Raw genomic sequence first — 5,253 nt, 5'->3', positions numbered from 1 at the left:
CTCTCTCGCTTTGAACTTCTCTGGTCTCACTCACCGCCAAGGCTTCCAGCACCACCCCTACTATGGGTGGCCAACTAGCCTCTGTGCACAGCTCTGCACACTGGCTCCTGTGAAGGGCCTCTGCTAGCTCTAAAGTTCTTCCCACAATTGAGCTGGTTGCACCCAGAGGTGGCTCCCACCCTGGGGGCCCAGCTGTGCTCTCCAGGGCCACCAGAACCCCAGTCTGTTCCTTCTGCCAGGTGGCCGAACTGTGACGGCAGAGACCGCATCCCCCAGAGTCTTTTCCTGGCTGCCTGGGTCCTGGAGCCGCTGGGGCCCTACTGGAATCCTCTCTCTGACCAAAGGCACAGCAGGGAGTTGCCTGGTGGCCTGGGTCAGGTCTCACCCAGGAGTCTTCCAACCTCAGGTGTGTTCCTAGGCCCTGACCCCTGCAGCTAGGACAGCTGCCCCTGAGGGGGCAATCCCTTGCCTTTGAAGGCATGGGAGGGTTACAGGGTTAGGTGGGGAATAAGGCTCCTGCAGAACCCCCTCAAGCTAAAGAGAGAGACAAGGGAGCATGAAGTCAGGAGCAGTTTGCTGTCTCAACTTTCTCCCTGCCTCTGGCTTGGATTTGCTCTTAGCCTTGCTGTGTCTGTCTTAAACTTAAAGAACTTGCACGGATGTTGCAGTGAGGAGAGCTGACCAGAAGGCAAACAACTCCATGGGTCTGTGGTGATCACAGCAACAAAAATTTAACATAGAGAGAGACCCAGGGACAGAAGAGCCCCACTCTTCTTTTACTGGCCCTCAATAGCATCTCTCGTGGTTGTCCATCCAGCCTCTACTTACACACCTCTCACTAAGGACCTGAAACAGCTGTTCTGTTGCAGAACAGCTCACCATAATAGGAAATCCTTCTCTGAAGTGAACAGAAATCTCTAACGCTATGGCTGCCACCCACAGATCCTAAATGTGGTCCTCAGAATTCCTCTGTCCTTGGACAGTTCTTTGGAAGTCTCCCCCAAAGAAGTAAAGTCCTTGGGGGCCTGCAAGCTCTCAGTGAAGGTTCTCAGGAAAGAATGAGATGCCCTGTAGCCCAGAGCAGTTGCACTGCATCATGGGAGAAGCAAGCCCTACGCAAACCAAATTGGGGAGGGAAAGAGGGACCACTAGTCAAATGAAGTCACACCAGGTTGCATCTGAGAAATTCAGTGCGAGATAAGGCAGGGGGTGGGGGAGGAATGTAGAATGGAAACTGGCCCAACCTGAGGCAATAGGGTAGAAAGGAAGGAGCTGGAAAGCAGGCAGGGCAGTAGGCAGGGTGGCCCATCCCTGCCTGAGACCCAGAGGCCTTCACGAGAGTTCCCAGACACCAACAGAATCAGGTGGAAGGGAGCCAAAGAACTGAGAGGCCTGCCCTGGGGGCATATTCAGGGCTGGTTGCCCTAAAGTAGGCACAGAGCATTCAGTTGCCCCTCTCATCCCAGGCACTGGGGAATAGCAGGAGTTCCTTTGAGCTACATACCCCCAGGTCCTGCCAGCCTAGATGCGTCAGCCTGCATGGTACTCGGCAAGGGCCTGGTTGGCAGACCAGTTCCACACTTACCCCTCAGTTTCCATCAGAGCTGGCATCCCTGGAGCCCCCAGTATAAGATTCTCCTCAGTAACTGGCCTCTGGTGCTTCTAAACCCTTTGGGGTGACAGGGGTCCCTTCTATGCTTCCAGCTCTCAAGAGGAGATTAGCAGTCTCCCTGGAATGCTTCCCAGGAACCGACCAGGATCCTTCACACTGCAGCTGTTGCTCTGGCCTACCCTTAGCGGGTTTGGCTATTTGCTGCACATTTGTGGGTGCCTTCTTCCTGTGTGCCAGGCCTGATGCTGCTTTTTGCGCACATATTGCTGATGAAGGGTTAACACAATGTGCCCCACCAGAAGTCCTGCCCCCATTCTGGCATCCCCCTGTACCCCTCAGGCAGCAGGAGTCATATTCCCTAAGGCGGTGCTTGGCAGAAAGGGGCCGGCTCCCGGCTGGCCACATGTCCCTTCCCTCCCCTTCCCCCTCCGGTCCTCAGGCAAGTGTCAGGAAACAGGATCCAAGGAGAAAGCAGGCACCTGTTCCTGGAGTTCCTGACAGGCCCCCTCGTCCTCACCCCAGCCCCTGGGCCCCCCTGGCACCCTGAGGGCCTGACGGGAAAGAAAGGCCTCTGCTATGTGGCACAGGCCACCTTTTCCTAGTTGCATCTTTATTTGGCTGACCCTGTCATCACAGGAGAAGCAGTAGAATGTAGCTGCTTCTATATTCTATAGAACAAGCCCAGCCTCCGTGATCAGGTGGTCACATAACACTTTTGTAAACTTGGGCAAGTGATGTCACCTCTGACTCTCAATGTGCTCATCTGTCAAATGGACATCATAATAGCATCCACCTCAGAGAGTTGTTTTGAGGGTTACTTGAGTTAATATACGTCTTTCGAATAGTGCCTGAGACAGAGCAAACAAACAAGGAAATAAATCGTTAAATAAATTCCATTCCTCTTCCCTAAGATCTGCCTCAGGGTTTCCCAAGTTTCTGATCTACCTGGTTGTTCTCCTCAGACAGGTATGGAAACTCTGCCCTTGGCTCCTGTCTTGGCCACCTCTGTACACTATCTCTCAGTCACCTAAGGCTAGGCCTTACTACCCTGAGATGGTCCCTGGGGATGCTGGAGGGCTCAAGGAGCCTGTAGTGGCCGGGCTCCGGCCTGGGAACGGGTCTTCCTCCACCTGCAGCTCAGCAGGGGCCTCCCCTGAGAGGCCTCTTGCCTCCTCCTCCCCAGAGTGGGGCAGCTGCTCTGCCTCTTTAAGGCCCTAACTAGGTCATCGCCCAGATGAACATCCCCCTCGCATTCCCCTCACACTAAACAATCTGATCTGATCACTGGTGATGAGGTCAATTTCACATGGCTTTGTTCCTGCAGTGAGCTTGTCACGACCAATCATTTCCGAGCGAGGAGCCCATAATCCCGCACTGGCTCCCTTGCCCCCAGAGGCCATGGCCCCTTTCTTGCTCGCCGATGTGAGGTCCCTAAGGGCCGGCTCAGCACGAGTTTCCTCGTGGCCTCTGTGTGCCCTCCTGCTCTTCCTGGCTGCAGTGGGAGGGGGCCTCATTTGGGGTCAACCATGGGGCTGCCAGGAGAGGGCAGGATGGGGATGCCAGGTGACCTGGGGAGACATCAGGCACCAGGGAGGGAGGTGGGTGCCTGATGAAAGAGGTCAGCAGCCAGGCATGCATTTCTTGGCTGTGGGCCCACCCAGCTCAGGGGAACAATCCTCTCCTTGGGGGTGACCCAGGCTGGAGCCTCATGTCCTGGGTACAGGGGCTTATGAGAGATTCTGGACATACACACCCCTCATGTCCCTTGCCTGGGCCCTTGCATAAAACAGCGGCAGCTATTAGGGGCACACTTGCACACATGCCAGGCGTGTGCCAGCTGGGGCACAGTCATTCTCTGGAGGCAAAAGCATACTCTTGGGATTGAAGTCCTGGATTTCATTTCTGCTATGTGCCCTTGGCCAAGTCCTTTCTCTCTGTGCCTGAGTTTCCCCAGGTGTACTATAAGAGCGGTATGCCAGAGCCAGCAATATTTCCTTTCAGTGCGGAGTGTTCCTAAGCTTCCGTGGGAGGAGACCTGGAGGCTTTGGATGCGGAAGGAGAGAAAGGGGTGAGTGTTTTGCTGCCTCTCCGTCTCCACAGAGGGGCTTGCAGGGCCCCACACATAGTAAGGGTCAGTTATGTTTGGTTTTGGTGGGCATAAAAAGCATCATGCCAGAAGAAATGAACTTTTCTTCTTTATTCTGCATCCTTTTTGCATGGTTGGACTCATCCCATCTGCCTGGGCCCCAAGGAATGGACAGTAAAAATGACAGAGAGAGAGAGCCTGATAGGACTCTGCCTAGAGATGCTGGCTTCTCCGTGGGGGCTGCTGGGGGGAGGGACACCAGGGCAGCCTGCTGGGCTGGGCCCTGCCATCTGGGCCAGGGGGCACCCATGGCCAAGAGGGAAGAGGGAAGGTCAAATGCCAGGCTCTGGGCAGGGGGGCTTTGGCCACCCCATCTCATGTCTCATTTAATCCTCATGTCACCAGAGAGGCAATGGACTGCTCCTGCATTTCACTCATGAACACGCTAGGGCTGCTCCCCTTCAGCTGCAGAAGTGGTTGGTGTGAGGAGTGAGGTGGGGTGGAGTGGGGGATGAAGAAGGGAGAGCAGAGCTCAAGGCAGGCTTAGAACACAGCAGTGGTGGGAGACTCCTCTTTAGACAACTGTTCTTTGGGAACCTGTGCTCCAAAGGCTGGGCCTAGCACAGGCCTGGATCATGGTGGTAGGGAAAGCTTATCAAGTTTGGAATCACCCAGACCTGGCTCCTAGTTTGTCTACCACTTCACGGCTGTGTGACTTTGAGCAAGCCACACACCATTCAGAGCCTAGGTTTTCTCCTTAGTCTAATGGAGATAAATCAGCTTGACCTGACAGGGCAGTCAAAAGGATTCATTGAGGTCCTGGCTGCACTAATAATAGATGCCAAATAAGTATTCTTTCTTATTCCAATTCATTAGCGAGTCCTGCCATCTTCATCTCTAAGTAAATCCCAGATCTGACCACTTCATGCCTCCACTGCTACCGCCCCCCTGTAGGCCACTATCATCTCTTACCCAGATCACTGCAGAAACCTCCTCGTGGTTTCCTTACTTCTATTTTTGTCCCTTACCAACTGTTATTCACACAAAAGCTGAGTGATCTGTTTTAGTCCTAAGTCACTCATATCATTTTGCTGCTCAAAATCCTCCCAGGGCTTCCCATGTCACTCAGAGTAAAATGCAAAGTCCTTATCCATGGCCTGTAAGGCTCTTCATAGTCTGGGCCCTACGAACTCCTCTGGTTCCATCTGCGATCACTTTCTTCTTACTCTGTTCTAATTGAACTTACCTCTTCTGTAACTTGACCCCACAAAGCTGATTTCTGCCTCAGGGTCTTTGCACTTGCTGTTCCCTCTATCTGCAACACTTTCCCTCCAGTTCTTCTCAAGGCTGATTTCTTCATGCCCTCCGGGTCTCAGTTCAGATGTTAGGTTTTTAGAGGATTCTTCTTCTCTAAAGCTTTCTTAGTTCTAAGTTCTTGTCATCTGGGAATTCTTCCTAATGTCTAACCTACAGCTGTGCTATATCATTTTACCTTGTTCCTTTGTGCTCTGTCCCTCACATATGATGTCCTTTTAAGAACTCATCACTTAACTCA

This window comes from Cervus canadensis, chromosome X (assembly GCF_019320065.1).
Source record: "Cervus canadensis isolate Bull #8, Minnesota chromosome X, ASM1932006v1, whole genome shotgun sequence".
Classification (NCBI taxonomy): Eukaryota; Metazoa; Chordata; class Mammalia; order Artiodactyla; family Cervidae; genus Cervus; species Cervus canadensis.
This window is presented reverse-complemented; position numbering follows the sequence as displayed.